At 43.0% G+C, this 24,471-nt stretch overlaps 1 protein-coding gene across 6 annotated transcripts in view; it reads right to left on the bottom strand.

The window, feature by feature from the left end:
- Positions 1-24,471, bottom strand: part of ERBB4 (erb-b2 receptor tyrosine kinase 4) — a 1,018,488-nt gene that overhangs the window by 169,324 nt on the left and 824,693 nt on the right. The gene's annotated exons all lie outside the window — the stretch shown is intronic.

Below are 24,471 nucleotides of genomic sequence, written 5' to 3'. Positions count from 1 at the left end.
GGAACAGGATGTTAAAATGACAGGCTTATTTAATACTTGCAGTATTATAGCTGTGCTGGTCCCAGGATATTAGAGACACAAAGTGGGTGAGGTAATATCTTTCATTGGACTGACTTCTGTTGCTGAGAAAGACAAGACTTTGAGATACACAGAGTTAGACCTGAAGAAGAGCTCTTTGTAGCTCAAAAGTTTGTCTCTCTCACCAACCGAAGTTGGTCCAATAATCTGATCTCTTTATTTTAGAGGTTCTCAACCTTTCTCTTTCTGAGGCCCCTGGCAACATGCTATAAAAACTCCATCGTCCATCTGTGCCACAACAGCTCCATATAAAAGCCAGGGCCAGCATTAAGGGGTAGGAAGCAGGGAAATTGTCCAGGACCCCACATCATGAAGCAAAGTTGCTCAGTCTTTAGCTTCAGCTCTGGGTGTTGGGGCCTGGTGCCCCATGCTGCAGTCCTGGGTGGCTGGGCTTCAGCTGTCTGCTCTGGGCTCTAGCGAGTCTAACACCAGCTATGCTTGGTCGACCCCCCGATACCTGCCTGTGGCCCACTAGGGGGCTCTGGACCCCTGGATGAGAACAACTGCTTTATTTAGTACTTTACATTTCAAATGCTGTAATTATTTTTTCCTTCTTTTTGGTATCTTTAATCCAGGGTTAAAAGGATTTTGAATGGTGCATTTGCCATGACACTAAGCAGGCTGAGGTCTCTGTATACCAAACCTCGAAACTTACTTAAAACCGTTTGATGTTGGACAGTGACGGGGCTACGTCAGCACCTTTAACTCTTTGTACCCATCTATTTAATCTAAATTAACACAAAAGGGCAGAGGGCCAGATTTTCAATTTTCAAAGGTATTTAGGTACCTAAATGCACCTAAATGCAGATAGATACCTAAGGCATTTTCAGAAGCACCTAACCAGGTTAGACACCTAACTCCTACCAGGGGGATTTTCAAAATCTCAGTAGTTGCCTAAATAACCTTTGAACATCTGGCCGCTAAATCTCATTGACGTTCAGTAAGGCATAGGATCCTGAGTCACTGAGGTGGTTTTGAAAATTTTACCCATCCTCTCCATTTTACAGATGGGCAACTGATGGAGAGAGAGCCACAATAATTGCTGACGGCCACACAGGGAGTCTACAGAAGAGGGGGCCACAACCGTGGTACCCCTAACCCAGCCAGCAATATTGTCAATCTCTCCAACCACACACTCAGCCCAGAAGAAAAGTCTGTCCTATCTCGGGGACTCTCTCTCTGCCCTGCCACCCCCACCAACATGATACAGTTCTGCGGCAATCTGAAAGCCTACTTTCGCCATCTCCGACTCAAAGAATACTTTCAGGACCACACTGAACAGCACACTGATATACAGTTACCCGCCCACCAACAGCACAAGAAGAACTCCACATGGACTCCTCCTGAGGGTTGAAATGACAGTCTGGACCTATACATTGAATGCTTCCACCGACGTGCACAGGCAGAAATTGTAGAAAAACAACATCGCTTGCCTCATAACCCAAGTCGTGCAGAACTCAATGCCATACACAGCCTCAGAAACCACCCTGACATTATCAAAGAGGCTGATAAAGGAGGTGCTGTTGTCATCATGAACAGGTCTGACTACCAAAAGGAGGCCGCCAGACAACTCTCCAATACCAAATTCTACAGGCCACTTCCCTCAGATCCCACTGAGGAATACACTAAGAAATGGCACCATCTACTCAGAACACTCCCTACACTAACACCGGAACAAATCAAAATACCCTTAGAGCCCTGACCAGGGTTATTCTATCTACTACCTAAGATCCACAAACCCAGAAATCCTGGATGCCCCATCATCTTGGGCATTGGCACGCTCACTGAAGGACTGTCTGGATATGTGGACTCTCTACTCAGACCCTATGCCACCAGCACTCCCAGCTATCTCCGTGACACCACTGATTTCCTGAGGAAACTACAATGCATTGGTGACCTTTCAGAAAACACCATCCTAGCCACCATGGATGTAGAGGCTCTCTACGCAAACATCCAACACACAGATGGAATACAAGCTGTCAGGAACAGTATCCCTGATGATGCCGCAGCACAACTAGTTGCTGAGCTCTGTGCCTTCATCCTCACACACAACTATTTCAAATTTGATGACAATATATATCTCCAGATCAGTGGCACCGCTATGGGCACCCACATGGCCCCACAATATGCCAATATTTTTATGGCCGACCTGAAACAATGCTTCCTCAGCTCTCGTCCACTCACGTCCCTTCTCTACCTACGCTACACTGATGACATCTTCATCATCTGGACCCATGGGAAGGAGACTCTGGAAAAATTCCACCACGATTTCAACAGCTTCCAACCCCACCATCAACCTCAGCCTGGACCAATCTACACGGGATATCCACTTCCGAGACACCACGGTGCAAATAAGTGATGGTCACATTAACAACACCCTATACCGAAAACCTACCGACCGCTATGCCTACCTTCATGCCTCCAGCTTCCATCCCGGGCACATTTGTCAATAACCTAGTCCCAGATTTGGACCTTAGCGTCCAAAATATGGGGGTTAGCATGAAAACCTCCAAGCTTAGTTACCAGCTTGGACCTGGTACTGCTGCCACCACCCAAAAAATTAGAGTGTTTTGGGGCACTCTGGTCCCCCCAAAAACCTTCCCTGGGGACCCCAAGACCCAAATCCCTTGAGTCTCACAACAAAGGGAAATAAACCTTTTCCCTTCCCCCCTCCAGGTGTTCCTGGAGAGATACACAGAAGCAACCTCCGTGAATCTAAACAGAGGGATTCCACCCTCCCCGTTCCCAGTCCTGGAAAACAGAATTACTTCCCTCTTCACCCAGAGGGAATGCAAAGTCAGGCTAGTAAATCTAACACACACAGGTTTCCCCCTGACTTCTTCCTCCCACCAATTCCCTGGTGAGTACAGACTCAATTTCCCTGGAGTTCCCCACTAAAGAAAAACTCCAACAGGTCTTAAAAAGAAAGCTTTATATAAAAAGAAAGAAAAATACATAAAAATGGTCTCTCTGTATTAAGGTGACAAATACAGGGTCAATTGCTTAAAAGAATATTGAATAAACAGCCTTATTCAAAAAGAATACAATTTAAAGCACTCCAGCAACTACAGACATGTAAATACAAAAGAACATATAAATCCCTATCTGATCTTTTGTACTTACAACTGGGAAACAGAAGATTAGAAAGCAGGAAACAGAAATCACTTCTCATCCGAGAGAGCATACAGGCAGAAGACCAAGAACAAAGGACTCACACACAAACATCCCTCCACCCAGAGTTGAAAAAATCCTGTTTCCTGATTGGTCCTCTGGTCAGGTGCTTCAGATACTTATTTCCAGGTGAAAGAGACGTTAACCCTTAGCTATCTGTTTATGACAACATCACATGATCCATTGTCTACAGCCAAGCACTGAGGTACAACTGCATCTACTCTAACCCCTCAGACAGAGACCAACACCTACAAAATCTCCACCAAGCATTCTCAAAACTACAATACCTGCATGAGGAAATAAGGAAACAGATCAACAGAGCCAGATGTGTACCCAGAAGCCTCCTACTGCAAGACAAACCCAAGAAAGAAACCAACAGGACTCCACTGGCCATCACATACAGTCCCCAGCTAAAACCCCTCCAACGCATCATCAGGGATCTACAACCCTTTCTGGACAATGATCCCACACTTTCACAGGCCTTGGGTGGCAGGCCAGTCCTCACCCACAGACAACCTGCCAACCTGAAGCATATTCTCACCAGTAACTGCACATCGCACCATAGTAACTCTAGCTCAGGAACCAATCCATGCAACAAACCTCAATGCCAACTCTGCCCACATATCTACACCAGCGACACCATCACAGGACCTAACCAGATCAGCCACACCATCACCGGTTCATTCACCTGCACGTCCACCAATGTAATACACGCTATCATATGCCAGCAATGCCCCTCTGCTATGTACATCGGCCTAACTGGACAGTCTCTACGGAAAAGGATAAATGGACACAAATCAGATATTAGGAATGGCAATATACAAAAACCTGCAGGAGAACACTTCAGCCTCCCTGGCCACACAATAGCAGACCTTAAGATGGCCATCCTGCAGCAAAAAAACTTCAGGACCAGACTTCAAAGAGAAACAGTTGAGCTTCAGTTCACCTGCAAATTTGACACCATCAGCTCAGGATTAAACAAAGACTGTAAATGGCTTGCCAACTACAAAACCAGTTTCTCCTCCCTTGGTTTTCACACCTCAACTGCTAGAACAGGGCCTCATCCTCCCTGATTGAACTAACCTCGTTATCTCTAGCTTGCTTCTTGCTTGCATATATATACCTGCCCCTGGAAATTTCCACTACATGCATCCGACAAAGTGGGTATTCACCCACGAAAGCTCATGCTCCAAAACGTCTGTTAGTCTATAAGGTGCCACAGGATTCTTTGCTGCTTTTACAGATCCAGACTAACAAGGCTCTGATACAGCAGAGTTGGCATTTTGGAGGCAGATCACCAGAATCCCAATCTAATGACAAGATATAACCGCTCTCTCTCCCTCTAAGAAAAAACATGTCCTTCCAACTTAAAGAAAAAGCTGGGAAAGAAGAGGACAAAACATTTGATCAGTCACAAAGTGTTGCAATCTCAATAATGTCATTGCTTGTGTCAGAATTTGAGGAACGACATGTCTGTTGAGGTGTTATAGTCCATCGGACTCTAATTCACTATTAGACAAAAACAGCAGATCATTTGCAGTGACAAGAAGTCTCATCCGGGGCTCTTAGTCCACCAGAAGAGGGACTGACCTAGCCAGACCAAATCTATGGTTCGGTGAAGGTGGGTGAAGAAAGACCTCCCTTTAGTAAATGGCTACTTGCTCAGGTAGCTGGCAGCAATGTTGTTGTACTGCATCAGTCTCATCCCAAGGAGAATGTCAAGCGGCTTGAATTAAGCATTCCGTTTTTCATTTAGTATTCTGATGTTCACATAGGGTGTTTCATATAAAGAAATCATCTGTCATGTTGCTCATTCGTAGCTTCTCTCCTCTTTTTTTTTTTAATGAATTTAATTATTGTTGCCAGATATATTAAACTCAACTCTGATTTATGTATACAGCCTACATTGAAAATTAATGTCAATGTTATATTAATGTTCAGCACTGATCCCAGTGTTAAGGCCATTTAGTAAGATGACGACATATCCAATGAGGAGGACGGTTGTGTAGATACAGCTGGTGAGTAAAAATATGTCTGTGCTGGGTGGGCATATAGCCAAACTGAGGACTAAGGGTGATATTTTAAAGATGCCTATGGGATTTAGGCACTCTAACAACATTGAGGTTCAATAGGAGTTGGACACCTAACTCCTAAATTCTAATTAAAATGGTTTCTGGACCCAGCCACACAGGGCAGACAAGCTAGGCTCAAAATTGGTTTTAACCTCAACCATGTAACTTGGCCGCAAGTCCAGTACAGACAGGGCCACTGTGTTCCATCTCCCTCATGAAGGAAGAGGAGAACAAAGATGTGAGCAGGAAGCAGTCCCTTCCGCTCTGAGTAAAAACTGCACACACAAGTTATAAAGCAACGTTGAACTTATCCCTTTTCTGGGGGGTGGCTTTCCTGGTGAAATAATAATTGACAACTGAACATGAATATCAGCCTAGCTGCTCCTAAGGTTTCTTGTGGCACCACCTGGTTTCTGACCTTAGTTTCCTCTCACTGCAGGGTCAGGCCGACCTCTTCTATACACAGGTGGGAGTTAATAACTTCACCAGCTACCAAGAGCCTACAGAATGTATTCAAACTGCTTTATGCATGGTTCTAATTCCTATCCATGCAGCAAGTCCTCAGAAGAGCCCTGCACCTCAACAAGGGGTTGTAGATCCTGCCACCCTCTAACAAGAGGTTTGATCACTCTTACCCATAAACCAATTGCAGAACCACAGAATAGGGGTCCAATGTATTACTTATTACTTTCCATGACTCCCAAGAGCCTGAACCATGTTGGATAGGATAAGGAGATGCACTTCATGCATGACTGGTGTCCGGATGCAGGTAAGCTCCTGAACTTTGATATCAATACTGAGTGGGTTTTTACACATTGCAGAGAGGTAGCCAGTGCTCCTCCAAATGCAGCCTTCCTAGTGCATGGGGTGGAGGGGCCTTTGTTTACCCACACAGAAATGCCTTCTGTGGGGCTCGTTAGATGATGCCTGCCCTCCTGAACCAAAGGAGGAGGAACACGCTCCCTAGTCTAAAGCACTCTCACAAGGACAAGCTTAATTTAGTCCAGAGTGCTTAGATAAGCTCTACTTCTCTGAGCAAGTGAAGTACGTGGCTCTTGGTGTCAATGTTTTTCCTGCCAATGTCCTACAAACTGGAAAAAAAACAACCAAACAAAAAAACGAACAACAAAACTTGTTTCCTTGTTCTGTTGCTTCCAACTGTTTTTCAACTTAAATGAAGGAACCCAATTCTTCTTTAGAGTTCCATTTCCCAGCTAATTTTCCTAGCTCGCTGCTATGGAAATAATTTTAGGGTACTTAAAAAGCTGGTGTTTTTTTTTACTGGGCTGTGCATTTCTTTGAAAGCCAAAAATGTGTGCTGTGTGACAGCAGAGATACTACAGTTGATACTCTTTTTCCATTAATTTTATGATACCTGTAATAGCTAGAGCAAGAAGCCATGTCTAGAGTGCATGTCTGATCTGCCTCGGGGAGAATCCAATTACAGACTGATATATTTTCAACACATTTTGTTCTCAAAACCTCCTAGTTAATATGCCCTCTTAGGCCTCGCTAAACCTTTAGCTTATAGCTAACTTGGCCATACATAGACTACACAAAAAAACTTAAGGAGATAGAAATACATACATATAAAACACATTTATTATAGATGGTGATGGTTGCCTGATACTTCCCAATATGAGAACTTGTTTTCAGTTGCTTTTAACTTTGTCAAACTAACTGTTTGGGATGAAATTTTCCATGCCACAAGCTGAATTTTTTCCGAGAATGAAATTAGGGAAAAAATCATTGCTTTTTGGTTATTAAAAAAAAAAATCCTACAACCAGTTTGTTGAGAAGCTCCACTGCCATCATTGTTTGGATCAGGGAGATGCCGGAGTGTCCAGAACATGACTTTAGCCATCCCCATGGAAATTCTCCCAAACATGGTCAAGTTATGAGCCTCCCCATACTGAAAGCAGAGAGACCCACTGTCTCCTGTACTCTCAATGTTCCCTGTGCTCACACCCAATCAGCATGGAAGAGGAGAAGTAAGCACCTGATTTGAATGAAGGGTGAGAAATGGTGGGGAGATGGGGTGGCAAGAGCCAGAGGTAGGGAGTGGCAGAGAGGGAAGGGACAGGGTGTAGGGTGTGATGAGTCAGACCAGATGGCTACAGGAGAGTGTTAGAAGGCAGATATTAATCCCAGGTTAAGTAGATCCCTTTTCCCTGGGTAAGGTAATAGAGCAGTTCCAGAACAAGCAGGAACTTGCTGGAACCAACTAAGGCAGGCAGGCTAATTAGGGCACCTGGAGCCAATTAACAAGAAACTGCTAGAATCAATTAGGACAGTCTGGCTAATCAGTGCACCTGAGTTAAAAAGGACCTCACTCCAGTTTGTAGTGTGCATGCGAGGAGCTAGGAGCAAGAGGCACTAGGAGCTGGGAGCGAGAAGACATATTGTTGAAAGTCTGAGGAGTACAAGCATTATCAGACACCAGAAGAAAGGTGCTGAGGTGAGGATAAAGAAGGTGTTTGGAGGAGGCCATGGGGAAGTAGCCCAGGGAGATGTAGCTGTTGCACAGCTGTTCCAGGAGGCACTATAGGCAGCTGCAATCCACAGAGCCCTGGGCTGGAACCTGGAGTAGAGAGTGGGCCCGGGTTCTCCCCAAACTTCCCAATTCCTGATCAGACACAGGAAGAATTGACCTGGACTGTGGCTTCTACCAGAGGGGAAGGACTCTGGGCTGTTTCCTGACCCACATGGTGAATCTCTGAGGCGAGCAAATCTGCCAATAAGCGCAGGACCCACCAAAGTAGAAGAAGAACTTTGTCACAAGGGGTATGGATAGGACCAGAGGGGTGCAGGAGACAAAAAAGAAATGTGATTAGGAGATGAGGGGGGTCGGAGATAAGTTGCGGTCACAGGAGCAAAATGCTCTATTAAATACTATAGAACACATAAGAACATAAGAGCGGCCATACCGGGTCAGACCAATGGTCCATCTAGCCCAGTATCCTGTCTTCTGATGGTGGCCAATGGCAGGTGCCCTCTGAAACCTGGAATCGAAACCAGGAGTTCTGAGTCTCTACATTCCTCTGCTGTCAGCAAATAGCTGTGAAACCCACTGGCCAAGGAGTCCTATGATTCCTACTACTATTACCAGTTACTACATTAGCTCAAGCAGTAAAGATCTGTGTGGTGAATCTAAAGGTCTAAATGACCCAAGTTGATTAAATTAGTGGACTTTTCTGACAATTTTGCCCCTAATCTCTGTGTTACCCACCTAATAAATGTGGTGAAGATACATTTGTCAGTGCTTGTGAAACACTGTGATACTACGGTGAGAGCACCATAGAAATGCCCAGAAGGAAAATCATAACTTTGCATGCAGTGCAGGGTTTGAATATGTGCAGCAAACAGATGGGGGCCACAAATTGACTGTGGAGGATAAAAACAATATTGAAAATCCATTCAATAAATTAGGCTGGGGACCTGTGGAGAAAATAGTATGAGTTCACGTAATTATAAACGGTATCATTAGGCACCTGCACAAGGGGCAACCATAACTCTGGCATTTCCTAACTTTTAAGTACTTGACTTTGCAACCTACAAATTCTTTTCATATGGGTTTTTAGAGGTGGTACATAGAAATATACAACTATATGCACACACTCACATATCTATATATGTGTCTGTGTGTATATGTACGTATATATTATAGCTATAAATATAGCCAGGCAGAGCTTTAGAGTCTCAACGTGTGGCTGAGACGATGGTGTTTACATTTATTAGGGACTGGGGAAACTTTTGGGATAGGAGGACCCTATACAGGCAGGATGGGCTCCACCTAAACCAAAGTGGCTCCAGCCTGATAGCACTTAACATTAAAAAAGTTGCAGAGCAGTTTTTAAACTAAGATATGGGGGAAAGCCGATTGCTGCAGCGGAGCATGTGGATCAGACAGGCTGCTCTTAGAGGAGAGTCTATTGACAGAGATTCTCTGGGTTCTAGTCAGGAGGATAGGATGGAAGAGGATAAGTTATGGGACAGATCAGATGAGAAACATTCACATAAAAAAGGATCGGACACATCAGAAAAGGGCAGTGTAGCGGGGTGGTCACCTGCTCCTGCCCTGGGAGAGGGGCTGAGGCTGCCAGAGGGCTGCTACTAGGGAGAGCAGCAAGCCTTGGCTGATTGGGGAAACAGACACAGCTGGGGCCACGCCCCCCAATCAGACCATAGCTGGCCTTATAAGGGCCAGGGAAGCCAGGAGCTGTGAGGACTCTTCCTCTAGCTCTTGAGAGAGAAGGGCCTGGCTGCCTGGGAGCTGACAAAGGTACCTAGAATGGAGCAGGGCTGGGGAAAGGCCAGAGGAGCCGGGGAGCTCCTGCCTGGAGAACCCCCAGGCTGCAGGCTTTGAAAAAGGCCAGAACAGGTACTGGGGCTACAGAGGGGTAGCCTGGGGTACGCAAAGGCAGCAGGTCCAAATCCCCCTTTGCCTATGATGAATGGCGTATATTTCAGTCCGCCCCAGTGAGCAGGGGGCTAGACAATGATTGGCAGTAGCCATATACTGAGGCAAGGTGGGGATAGGGGGTTGGGGCTTCCCTGGGAATGGGAGACCCAGAGAGACTGCGGGGTACTGCACGGGGCAGAACCCTGGCAGAAGGGGCATCAGGGTCCGGGAGGGACACCGGGGCCAGCGGCAAGGTGAGCCACTGGACTGCAGAGGGCGCTACGGAGGCTGGTGAGCTAATTCCCAGGATGACCAGCAGGAGGCACCACACTGATGAATCATTGCCCCATTACAGGCAGACAAATAAACAGGGACAAGTTTTTAAAGTGCTTGTACACAAGTGCTAGAAGTCTAAATAATAAGATGGGTGAACTAGAGTGCCTTGTGATAAAGGAGGATATCGAGATAACAGGCATCACAGAAACCTGGTGTACTGGGGACAATCAATGGGACACAATCATTCCGGGGTACAAAATATATCGGAAGCACAGAACAGGTCGTGTGTGGGGGCGGGAGGGGCACTATATGTTTAAAGAAAGTATAGAATCAAATGAAGTAAAAATCTTAAATGAATCCCCATGTTCCATAGAATCTCTATGGACAGTAATTCCATGCTCTAATAAGAATATAACCGTAGGGATCTATTATCGAACACCTGACCAGGACAGTGATAGCGATGATGAAATGCCAAGGGAGATTAGAGGGGCTATCAAAATAAAGAACTCGATAATAGTGGGGGATTTCAATTATCCCCATGCTGACTGGGTACATGTCATCTCAGGACGAAATGCAGACAAAATTTCTTGATACTTTAAATGACTGCTTCTTGGAGCAGCTGGTACAGGAACCCAGAAGGGGAGAGGCAATTCTCGATTTAGTCCTGAGTGCAGCGCAGGATCTGGTCCAAGTGGTAGCTATAACACAGGGTTTCTCAAATAGGGGTCACCGCTTGTGTAGGGAAAGCCCCTGGTGGGCCAGGACGCTGTGTTTACCTGCCCCGTCTGCAGGTCCCACTGGCCGCGGATCACTGCTCTGGGTCAATGGGAGCTGCAGGAAGCGGCGTGGGCTGAGGGACTTACTGGCTGCCGCTTCCAAGCTTGCTCATGAGAGGAAAAGCTAGAAGCAAGTATCTCTCTTGTACTAGGTAGAACACTGCAAAGAATACCCAGAGGCAAACACTGGAAGAATACAATTCCATTCACTTGATTTCAGCAGCATAACATTCAGAACTGCTGCCATATATAAATATCCCAGAGCTTTTAGAAACATTGAACTATGGAACTATACACTGTACGTCGTCCTCAGAAACCCATACTACAACCATTTTGCGTTTCTGTTATACTTTCCCTGGAGAGAGCTCGCAGCACTTTATAAACAATCAAAACCTCATAATAGCCTGTCAGGGAGTGTGACAGCTCTTTAAGGGAGGCGAGTTTAGCCCTGCCTCTGCCTAATCGTCTCTCTCCCAGGTGATGGGTTTGAGGCCAGGGATTTAGGTGGTAGCATGAAGCTCAGATAGTCCTCAGATCAAAGGCCAGCACACAGCTCAGTTAGGGAGAGACTTGCAGGGAGAAGGAGGCTTCCCACAGGAGATCCAGGGTCTGAGGGAAGGTGCTGAAGGGACACTCTTCACACCAGCTATTTGGAAGGCCTGGCTGGCAAATACCTGCTTTGTGAGCAGAGATCAAACACCAATGTGGGAGAGACGAATAAAAGTACCTGGTGTTTTTGGACTGTTCTTGTTTTGAAAAACAAACCCATCCCTGAAGAAAGGGACTGGAATTCTGCTGCTGTTGGAAGATTTATATTTGATGCACTGGCCAGTGAGTAGGCCCCACTGTCTTACAGACCGCTGACTCGTAACAGTTCAGTACTACTCCTATTTTACATGTAGGTAATCTGAGCATAGACACCTCCTACCTTGGCCAGGTCCCCAGCTGGTGTAAATTGTAACTCCATCAATTTCAAATGAGGTATGTGGTATTTCACCTATTTTAAGGATCTGGCCCAGAGAGAGGTTAAAGATTTGCCCAAGGTCATCCAGGAAGTCTGTGGCAGAACTGGGAATGGAGGCTAGATCTTCAGAACCTCAGCACCATGTTTTAATGACAGGCCTGTCCCACAGAAGAAAGTACAGTAATTTTGGTCGGTGAGGTTGGGAATCCTATACAGCAGTCTGTGATATTTCATTCCCTTTGGGAGGGGAAAAAACAATATTTTTATTTTGTTCTAGACTCTCATTGCCCATTCTCCTCTGCTTGTTTACTTATCACTTCCCTAGCATGACTGCTTAATGCAAAATACGTTTAGAGGATTTTCAACTGGATGACAGCATGAGCAAAACTCCAGCTGTGCTAACCTTTAGCAACATTTCTGACTACCTTGTCAACCATCGCACAAACCTGTGGGCCCAGCTTATTTCACACTGCAACAGCCAAAGTCAATATTTTGGGACAGAAAATACTGGCACCTTCATTTGCATATATGAAGATATGCTTTTGACCTGTGCCTGTGCTCTTTTCAGATCAGTGTAGTGATCACAGGTAGAACCAAATTCACCACAAATGTGAGTTAAGTGTTCCAGCTGGGAATTTACAAATTGCCATTGATTGCATTACACAACAGCAGGACTACTTAAATTAGACCTTCTCCTAAAAGTGTCACGCTACAGTGGCTTACATGCATCAGCTTTCCAGATCATTGAGCCCAACTTTCAGACAATTATGTGAAAGACTAACTAGAATCAAACTTTAACAGTGAGACCCATGCTGACACATGACCAAGTCCGTCAGCCCAGATACAGCATAGAGGCTGATGGTTTCCTAGCCAAAGATCATAGGTTTGATTCCCACAGACCACCCAACTAAGGTTGGTGTTACAAATCATGGCCCCTATGGGGAGCTGTACTGCTAGGGACCTCTGAAGCTTAGGACAATAATCCAGATTTAACACACTGAAGTTAAGCAGTTTTACATTCAATTTCAGCCCCTGCAATGATGCGGCAAGATGGAAATTTGACCTACTGTTATGCTCTGCAAGTTTCTGGGTCTCACTTTGATACGGCAAAATCTTGTGAAGGAAGTGAAACATTTTACAGATTTTTTTTCCCATGTAAAATTGTATGCATGGCTGTTCCGACAATTTCACAAACTTACGGACAAAGTGTTTTCTTTCAGCTTGTGAAATTAACCATTATTTCCAAAAAAAAATTGAGAAAGACAATTGCTTTTGGTTGTGATTGGTGAGAACTACCTAGTGCTAATAGCAAAAAACTTTCAAAAGTACATTGTCCAAAAACATTAATCTTCATCATTACAACAACAGGACAAAACCCAATCATAATTGACCAGTTAATAAATATTTTCATTGTTTTAGCTGTAAACCTTTCAGCAGCAGAGAGTTACTGCTTTTTTTGTTTGTTTTTAATGTAAGAAGAGAGATGACAGTGTCTCAAAGGAAAACATTCGTCAAGTTCTCAGACCTTCTGAAGAGTCTTGGGATGTTACTTTGAAAAAGTCAACTTCAGGTAATTTTCTCAAACCACAGGAAAGCTTGACCTTATGACCAGATACTTAAAAGCTCTGTTTTTTTTAACCCCACAATTAAGGTTATTATCAATATTAAAACTAAAAAAATTGGGGTGGGACAGGGGGACTGAATATACTTATTGCCTTATCACATTGCTTCATGTCTTGCATCTGAGAAATCAAAACAGGCTTCACAGTTTCATTTTCGGTTCTAGACAATTTCATTTTCAGGTCCTCAGAAGAGTGTCATATTTGTGTTGCAAACATTGCAGGGGAAGGTTTAAGTATAAACAAATAATGGTATTCAATGGAATTTGTTTTTAAAAATCATGGAAATATTTTTTCTGAAATGTAAAAGTTCTAAAGTTTAAGCCCTCAATTTTTTTTTACCAGTTCAAATATTGGTTTTATTGAACCATCAAGACAAGAAGCCAGAACCTCCCACCCACCTACTTGCTCAGTCTTTTCATATCAGCCTCACTCCTCCTGCCATCTGTACTCCTCTCTTCCCTGTTTTCTGACCAGCTCTATCACTAGCACCATTCTTATAGTACCTATTTTGTCCCCAGATGTCTCCATCCAAGCACTTACCTAGTCCAATCCTGCTTCACTTACAAAACAATGGCTTGAGATGGACTAGCTGCAGAATATAAATTTACTAAGGGCTAAATTCTGCCTTTGGCCTACACATGTGGAACTCCTATTAAACTCAAATGGAGGGTAAAATTTGAGCATGAGAAGTGTCAGCAATACCAGGGTATATTTTTAAGGTATTCAGGCTAAAGGTCATCCTAGCACTTATGTTGATATCACTCAGTATCAAAGCATGGTATGCTTCTTTAACTGGTGCTGATTTAAAACAGACCTCACTTGCTGACGACTCAGGTTTCAAATAGATAAACAGTTGTTTCACTACAGCTCAGATGTTTCATGGCAGTGCATCGATATTGTTCCATATCACAGTATGTAACTTTGTGAACTGATTAATGAACACCCTGGAAGATGCTATTGACCACTAATACCACGCTTTTCAGAAGCAATTTGGTATCACATCTCCGTGATCTAAGTAATTACCTCTTTTTTCTTAAACATTTTGATCACGCTTACAGTGCTCAGAGCTAAGATAACACTTGGGCCCTGATCTATCTGGCCATTAGTTAATTTTGATTTGTGCAATAAAAGTTTGTCTATCCAATTAAAACTTGGTTTTCTGCATTAAAGCAGAATGCTTCAGGATCCAATTTCAATCACCTTATAAGTAAGGCAGAGATAAGAACCCCTAATTTCCCCTGTTGCTATATACAACTTGCCTGTTATATCAACTGTTTTCCAGCTTATTTAAAATAGCAGACTTTTGCAGCAAGCATTGTGAGTGATAGAAATCCATGTTAGTTATTCTAGAATGGAGGTTTCTACCCTCCGTTTGACCAGAAAAATCAGCTTTGTTTCACGGAGAGCCTTGTATAGCTGTCGTTTTGTGCGGGAAGTATATGTCCAAGGAATTTTAGTACCAAGAACTCTCAAAAACATTCCCTTTTCAAACGTTTAGGTTTATATTAGGCAAAACAAAATCATTATCAACAGTTCAATTTGTAAAATATAAATTCTCCCACAAATAATAACTGATTCCGGACTAATAGCAGACTAGTTCCTTTCCCTGTAATTATTTCTGATTAGAACTATTACCATTTCATACACATTTATATTATCATGAACATTAGAAAACGTATCTCTCAAAAACGTTTTAGGAAGTTAGTTTCCAAACCGCCTCTCTGCTAGGAACTTGCCAATATCATTCAGTGATCTAGATTCACAGACAGCTATGCATGTTCAATCCAGAGAAAAAAGACAGTTTCGTGGTAAAGGAATTTGCTCTGAGACTTATGAGATCTGGATTCAATGTCAGTTTTCTCTCTCTAAAATCGGGCTGAAGATGATAACACTTCTGCCAAACGCCAACTGTCTTGGCTGTTTAGGTTGTAAACTCTTCAGTATAGCGCAATGGAGTTCTGATCTTAGCTGGGGCCTTTAGATGCTACATAATACAAACAACAATAATCTATGTAAACACACCGAACAGCAACCCTTTTTTACAGTTTGGCCCTGCTCCCACAAAAATCAATGGTACAACTTCTATTTACTTCAGTGGTGCTGGCTTAGGCTTAAGAAAACACCAATTAGTGTCAGACAGATTATGATCTCATCTTCACTGCAACATATCCTACTAACTCCAGTTATGTATATGAAGATATAAGTAGAACGTTACAAAAGTTATCAGAAACTCGTGCATGTAATGGATTTACCAATCCTATTTCTTATAATACAACAATTTGACAGTCAACAGTCCACATCTTTTGCTTATCAGCATTAGTTAATAGAGTGAATATTTTTATATAAGCAGATGTTAATTCTTTTATTTTCATAGGCCAATCAATGTTACCTTTGATAGATCAGAACTGCCAGGAATCAGCAACTAGACAAAGAAAAATTGTCATCTCTCATTGACCAGCGGGCAGATAAATCAGTTCCCCTGCTTTGAAGAAGTATTCCAAACTGAGAGTTTTGGGAAGCATTTAAAGGCACAATAGTTGGTGAAACTGGCATTTCATCAAGCACATGTAGAGTTTATATTCTTTCCTATTCTTGCAATTTCTATAAATAACATAAAGAACAGGAGTACTTGTGGCACCTTAGAGACTAACAAATTTATTTGAGCATAAGCTTTTGTGGGCTATCGGATGCACAGAATGGAACATACAGAAAGAAGATATTTATGGCCCATCCTGATTATCACTTCAAAAGTTTTTTCTCCCCTGCTGATAATAGCTTCTCTTAATTAATTAGCCTTTTACAGCTGGTATGGGTACTTCCACCTTTTCATGTTCTCTGTATGTATAAATATCTTCTTACTGTATATTCCATTCTATGCATCCATTGAAGTGGGCTATAGCCCATGAAAGCTTATGCTCATATAAATTTGTTAGTCTCTAAGATGCCACAAGTACTCCTGTTCTTTTTGCTGATACAGACTAACACGGCTGCTACTCTGAAACCTATAAATAACATAGTGTCTCTCATATTCATACTTCTTATAAACTTTGATTTTTTTTCCACCACAACAAAAATCTCTTTGTCTTTCCTTAATCTAATGTTGACCACCTTTTAAATGTGGGGCACTTTTACAATACCACACTAAGAATGGCAAATATAGCAGTGGTCCTTCAGCACTCTTCGTCCTCGAGTATTTTCTGCATTGTTGCTGATTTGTGAGGAATAGTCTAGTGCTAGTATTCAGCCCTATCAATCTGTTATCATGAAAAACCTGTAATGCAATAACTCAGCGCCAAAGGGGCAGTACAGTCACACAGAACCATGCTGCAAAAATTGCTTAGCTAGCACATACATAAGTTTTCACAGCCTGCTTGGTTGGCTTAAATATCAAGACATTTCTTCTTCAAGCTTTCATCAAATCCTGATTGGCTGACAGTTAACCTTGAACCAACAGTGGCTTGTCTGGAAGTTATGATGTTGAAGTCGATGAAAATAATACCTTGTATTATTAACAGAGAGCCCATAAAAACTTCATTTACTGTCAATGCAGCAGCAATCTGGCATATACATTACCCTTTAGAAATTGAAACATCACTGTGTCTACTTTGTATTGCTAATGTGAGCAGGAGGCATGCAGAGAAAATTCCTAAATAATAGGAAGTTCTTAAATATAGGCTTTCAGTTTTTTATTGTGATGTGTTGGCACTAATTGCCCAGCTCTTGGTGCCTACGTCGACTTTAAAGTTGGATGTTCTTTGTCAATTTCTGCTCACAGTAAATGTGTGAAACACTGTTTGGTAATTATGTCTCCTGTTTTACTATTTTTTGGCATAATTCACTTCTGTAATTTTAGTTGCATTTTAAGACGTCAGGAACAATATATGCAAAATCCCAATACTCCCTATCATGCGTTGCTTGCTGGACTAAGGGCAATGTAAAGATCTGACTGCCTTGTTGTGTATTTGTGGACGTACCAACCTACCAGTTGCCACTTGGTTGATCTAGCAGTAAGACCGTCCCAGCATGCACCCTTCCTCCTTCCTTAAAGTAGTAGAGACCTTAAAGCTGATGAGGTTATGCCCCTCAAAATTCAGATCCAGATGGAAGACACTGAAATCCTGGGAAAATTTGAATCTGGATCAGAACTGTCTGGATCCAGACCATCTCTAATATATAGCAATGGTCTTCAGCAAAATGCTGAGAACTAGAAGACTCAAGATCCTTTTGTACAGTATCTAGCACAATGGGGTCCTGATCCACAACTAGGGCTCCTAGGTGTATGGTAATATAAATAATTAATACAATAAAAATAAGATAATAATACTAATAAATAATAATAATTAAAAATGTTCAGCACCAGGACGGGAGTCCAACTAGGAAAATAAAAGTTTTAACAGCGTCAGTTTATGTCTCCCGAATTTGAGTGGGATGTGTTTGCTCACACAATGTTACCTTTACTTTTCTTTTCCACCCTACCATCCTTGGTCTCTTTGGGGGCAGAGACTGTCTCTTACTGTGTGTTTAGACAGCACCTAGCACAGTGGGGCCTTGATCCTGGTCAGGGGCTCTGAGTATTGCTGTAACACAAATAAATAAATAAGGTGGACTGCCTTTACAATCATCCAGGAGAGCAGGAAAGGCACATTAGACTGAATACCTAAAACACAGCCATGTGTGCGACTCTCCCTTAAAAACCAATGGCAGCCCGTCAACCTTCTGGGGTGAAATCCTGGCCGCACTGAAGTCAATAGCAAAACGCCCACTGATTTCATGGGGCCAGGACTTCCTCTCTGGTATTTTTCTAACTTTCATCATCTGTAGGAAGCAAACTCTCTCTTGCTGTGTTTTTCCATTAGAACGTTATGCCAAAGGATTCTATCCAACCAACCTAGCCTGCTCTGTCTGTGCTCACACGTTATCCTCGGTCTGTAAATAGACATGCTATTTCCTCAAGAACCTTAGAAAAATAATACTATGGAAGAAAAGATTACTGGGGTAAGTAAATATTTAAAGAGGAAATTACCAGCGAAGGCAGAAATAAAAGGGAACATGGCCTTGAAACAGTTCCCATTAAATGTCTAAAAGCAGTAAACCTTCAGCAGGGATCAGACTTCCAGCTTTCGCGGTGGCTGCCACTCTAGGGGGCTTCTGCATGGCGTGTGTATAGCTCTCAAGGACAGCTTGATTTCTGGCACCTCTGGATAAGTTGGAAATTGTAATTGCAGTCACAGCGAGTTTCTGTGCCTGGAAGTGACAGGCAAACAGGTTCCTCTTCAAAGCGGTTACACTTACCGTATGTGTAAAGCGGGAGGGCAAGGGGGACCGCACAAAAGGGGATCTGCAATCAAGGGCTTGGGGGGGTTTCTTCCTTCTAATAACTTAGCATCACGGGGTGAACACAACACTCTTTGGAGGCTATCAGAAGCCTAGTCATGCTGTGGTGTTGCTTCTCATTAGTAGGCACTCTTTTGGGGACCACTAAAACCAGTTTAAAAGAAAGATGTGTGTATAGAAAGTGGAAGAGAAAGACAAAGGAAAATGGCAAACTGTTATGGAAACTCCTGATCTGTTCATTAAGCTGCCCTTTAAAACGGGGCTCAGCATTCAATGCTGCTGCAATTCGTGTGCAGGCAGCAAACTGCACTACAAAGTGGGACACCCAATTACAGTAATGTCGCAATGCTTTTCCAGATGGGCAGGGACTGGCAGAGTGGCTGAGGTGATGCTTTCAACATTTAATGGGGAGATGAGCTAGTTTCCTGAGGCGAATCTAGAAATGTGCTGCGATCTTTGCCAAGGAACCAGGGGATGGTGTTGGGAACAAATCATGATTCAAAAGGATGCAACAGAGACACTATTTCTTTTCACTGCAAGCTACGTAGTAATACAGGCTATGATCCTTCAAGGATCCTGATATGAGACGACCCATGGGCCTCGTCAGTGAGGTTCCCTGTGAGCTCATGGGGCTGCCCATATGGAGCTCCTTAAAGGATAAGGACCATAGAATGGTTGGCAAGGGACAGTGCTGAGAGTCCAAACTCTTAAACCTGCTTCCCAACCCAGCGCAAATACTGAAAAACACAGAAAGTTGGGAATAGCGATGAGAAGATAGAGCCTATCTGCATCTCCAAAGTGCTTCTCACACACTTATCTAGCCACTCTGCACGCAAAATGGTGTGATTTGTCCTGAAGGGCTACGCCATCCTCTTGCGTGAAATAATAGTTGAAGTCTGAGAGCTTCTCTCACTGTAGGCTTTTGAATGGCACTTTATTTCACCTTCTCTGTTTCAGCTGGTGACTGTTCACTTCAAACCTGTAAAGCGAATATCGGTTCAGCAATGAACAGTGCCCATTCACAACATGAGCCTTACAAAACAGAACAGTTTGCCTTTGCTATAAAAGATGCCTACATTTTCAGAGAAACCTCTTCTCTTTCATTCTGCAGTTAAAGCAGCAGATTGGCGGCCTTATTAATTTAGTTCTTTAGGCTGGACAAACTTTTATCTTTTCTCTCTCATTATAATCAACGTCACCCCTCAATGCAGCTTTAATGTATTTGCCACATGCTCGGTAGATGTGGCACTTGCTAAATTACTGGACAATTTTATTTACTATCGTCACATATCGCTTAACAAACACTTGCCTGGTCACTGCTGGCTGGCTATTCCAACAATAAGTCTGGCTGAAGTCAAGAAGCTCCCTAGATCTTAATTATAAAGTCATGAAACAGACTGACTCCCTTTACAGTTCTCTTACCACGAAACAAATGAGAATGGAACATTTATTTCTAATCATAAATCCCAAACCCTTCAGTTTAATTTTTCCCAAGCTAACTTTCTCACGTAGCTAAGCAGCATTTGCCTTCTATTATTAGCTTCTGGCCCAATATCGGCTGACCAGCATCAGTCAAACTGTCTTCATCTCAATGAGCTTGGGGACTCCCAAGGATCTCTATGTATGCAGACTTCAGCTTGCAGCTTCTAATTATTTTCTAACAGATAATGGAACGCTTAAGTTCAGAGAGGTTAGATTAAACTGGTAAATGGATCAACCCGCTGGATAAAATCATAGCTCACGAGAACTCCTCCTGGAAACACCGAGCTTATTGTTGATGAGATCAAGGGCCCACTTGATTGCCTGTTTCACTGTGACAAACTAGCATATTTTTAGCATCACAGAATGTTCATTATGCTTTCTAATTGCAACATAACTTGGGAACCTATAATAACCCTAGTTTTACTCATCTCTTTGCCTTGATGTAAAGCCATCAGATTGAGACAATAGCTACATGGCTTGTTAGGAATTCATGATGGCATCAAATAATTTGAGACGGGGGAGGGAGTTTGAGCCGCATGGAAATTATAGACTTCTGTTTAAACGTTACTGACCCAGCCAGCTGTGGGGCCTCCCCTGCCTCCCCCGATAACTGTCCTCTCCTCCTACATATCAATGCCCAGGACCTTCATGTTCTCTTACTGCTGCCAGCTTTTGGCGAATGGGGGAAGCTCGGTTCCCTCCTGTTGCCTCCTGGGCCTTCTGGATACATCAGCTACTTTGCCCCAACATCTGCTTTCAGAGAGACCAGCTGCAAGAGACATTGCTCCATCGATTTCAATGGTGATGTGGTGCAGATGAAATGTGATCTTCCAGTCAGAGAGCAGAAGCAATGCCATGTGACTCAGGCAAGTAATCATAGGCTGTGAATAGCTGAAATGAACCACACACTTGATTACCTTCACAACTAAGTGCAGAACTCCTGAACCTAGTCTTCCCACAACAGCAGCAACTACCTCCACTAAGGAGAGGAAATTGAAAGTTCACACAGAGATTTAATTCCCACCGCCTCCTGGAGAGGAGGGAGGAGTATGGGCCACTTAATGGAATTTTCCTTTGCTCTGTTCAGCACTGGAAGACACTTGTGACTATGGTGATAGGTGGAAGAAACAGACAGGAAGAACTGTACCAGGAATATGTAAAGAAAACAAGGAAAATACTATCTGTTATACTTCTTTGAAGAAATATCCGAAGTTAGGGATGTATTTTGGTAAGACACTCACAATTGCCTGACAGGAGGAGGGGGTTGTCTATGCCATGTGCTAACATGTTGCATTATGCCATTATAGGCATTATGGATCCATTAGCAGGTGTTCAAGGCTGCTGAAATGACAGCCCAGTTGCCAAATTGCCATGCCTTATTCTCTTTTAGTGCAACATTTAGCAGAATCTCAACTGCTCATAAAGCACTCTCTGACTTGCTTTCTTTCGACATTAAAAGTTTTAACAAGAACCAATGGGCCCTACTGCCAATCGCTCGGTCTTGTATGGGATACCGGATATTTCTGTACATCATTCATGTCACTCAAATGGCTAGATGACCTAAGACATACCATTGTGTACATGAATCAAAATGGAGTTTATGATGGATTCTACTTGTTACATACACTCTCAGACAGCAATGCTAAACTTATCAGTTTTAAGTGCAGGGTACAAGCACACATATCACAATGTTAATAATTCCTGACAAGAGGCACCACTATACTGTATACTTGCAGAACATTGTTGGCTAAGTGCTTTTAACTAACCAAGCCATTGGGAATATCTATAAAAATGCTTTTCCAGGACAACATAATTGCTTTGACTTAAAGTTCTGTAGGCATAATAATGTTATTGCCGTGTGATAGTTTGCCGACATTGTTATGCCAATAAAAAGCTCAGTGTAGATGAAGTTATACTGGTATAAAGATGCTTTATACCAGTATATCTTATCTTGCTCCACCAAACTGGAATAAGATCAACTGACATAAGCACTTTTATATCAGCACAACTGAAATGACACCAAAAATAATAATAATAATACCTAGCTCTTATGTACAGTTTTTATCAGTATGTCTCAAGCACTAGGTTGGTATGATGAAAGTGGCAAAACTTTTAAGTGCAGGCAAGACCTAACTCTCTTACATAAATACATTTTTTTTTAAAAGCTACAAGTGAGAGCAGGATTGGGTTCCTGTTTATTTCAAAACACAAAAGATATAGGGGGAAAAAATCTCTGCCAACAGATCACAATAAAATGGGCATTGGTGGTTACTTCTAAAGAATGGGATTGACTCTGCTGCCACAATAATTATCCTTAGTTATAGAAAGTCCTCAGGGCTACAGGTGGTTGTTGCAACCCCTGTGTTATAGCAGCATCTATTGAAGGATGTCATGGTAAGCTAATGCTCTCTCTGTCTTGCTGTCCCTTGTCACTCTAGGACTCTAACAGAGCTATGGCTGGGAATCTGGGCCAGAGTTTTTAGATGTTAGAACTAAGACGACTCATCTTTAAATTTTCTCTTTGTGACCACTGGGGGACGGGGGGAGAAACAGGCTCCCAAGAGACCATAATTTGAAGTGGGACTGAGCCTAACATGACTGCTTTTGATACATGCTACTGTTATAACTTTCTAGAAGGATAAGGAGACATCTCTTATTCCTGAGCAATGTATCAAATGTTATGACATATGCACTGGAGGCAGTGGTCCAGTGAATAAAGCATTACTCTGGGAATCAGGGTCTTATGCCTGGCTCTGATATTGAACTGCTGGGTGACCTCAGACAAGTCACTTCCCTTCTCGGTGCCCAGTACCCCCATCTTTATGTGCCCTCCTTTCTGAGCTGCTTTGAGATCAAAGGATGACAAGCATTATATATGCACAATTATATATGATTGTTTTCTTATTTTATACTTTATAAACAGACAGGGCCAGATACTCAGCTGGTGTGAACTACATAGCTCCACTGATGTGAATGAAGCTGTGCCAAATTTACACTGGCTGAGATTTTGGCCCATAGAGTTGAATTCTGCCATTAAGTAGAGAGGCTCAGTTCCCACTGAATGGCCCTTCGTTCTTTGCACATTTATTTCACAGGGAGGCTTGACTGTGATGCATCAGGCCCCTAATGTTTCAGATATCTATAGTTATTACTACTCACTTAGAAGCTTGACAATTATTTTGCCCATTAAGCAAACATTCGATCCTCTTTAGCCCTCCTCCACTGGGCGTTTCTATCAGAGCAGAAGTCAATATGGCCCACTTTTGCTTACTCCTTTGTTTGTGAACAATGATTATTGATGTCATCAGCATGAACTGTGCAGTGCTCTGAAAAGCGTTGAAAATACCTTGATCTCAGTGTTAGCCTGACTGCCTGAGAGTTCACACATGGTAATTTGTCTGAAATAGTTGAAGCTGTAATTGTACGTTTCTGCTGGTTTCCCAGTGACAGAGCAGACCACATGATGGGAGCGACAGTCTCCATTTGGTTTCTGCTATCATTAATGCTAATCAAGTTACACACACACACACACATAACCTTAGAAATGCAAAAGTCTTCAGTCATTTCCCAGTTCAGAAGAGGAATTTTATAATTTAGGGCTTGCCAAAAACAAGTGGAAAACTCATATGGACTGTCAACATATTGTCACTGCATGAGACACACATGTTCCTAATGTCAGTGACCTTTTCTTTTAGCACTAAGCTGAAAATTGCACTTACGGACTCCATGAATATAAAACTTATTTATAAAAATATGATCCAACCTCTCACTAACAACATTCTAGATCAGGGGTTCTCAAACTTCATTGCACCACGACCCTCTTCTGACACCAAAAATTACTACACGACCTGATCCCACCCAAGCCCCACCACCCTGGGCGGGGTGTGTGTGTCAAAGCCCAAGCCCCACCATCCTGGGGGGGAAGGGGTGGCAAAGCCAAAAGGCTTCAGCCGCAGGCAGAAGGCCTATAACCTGAGCCCTACCGCCCAGCCTTCGGCTTTAACCCCAGGCCCCAGCAAGTCTAAGGCAGCCCTGGCAACCCCATTAAAACGGGATCACGACCCACTTTGGGGTCCTGCCCACAGTTTGAGAACCACTGCCCTAGATTATTAAAACTAATGAGGTAATAAAAACCCAATAGACTTTGTCTCAGTTACTTTCCCCCGTTTACATGTGGTTGTTTATTGCAGAACCCTCATTGCCTGGTGCCGGAGGAAGTTAGAGCAGCCAGAGGCCTGCTCTGACTTTTACCACTGGGGACCTCATGCCAGCTGTTCCACCACGCCTTTACACA

This window comes from Gopherus flavomarginatus, chromosome 10 (assembly GCF_025201925.1).
Source record: "Gopherus flavomarginatus isolate rGopFla2 chromosome 10, rGopFla2.mat.asm, whole genome shotgun sequence".
In the NCBI taxonomy this organism is placed as follows: domain Eukaryota; kingdom Metazoa; phylum Chordata; order Testudines; family Testudinidae; genus Gopherus; species Gopherus flavomarginatus.
Note: the sequence above shows the minus strand (reverse complement) of the source record. Positions and strands in the feature narration are given on the sequence as shown.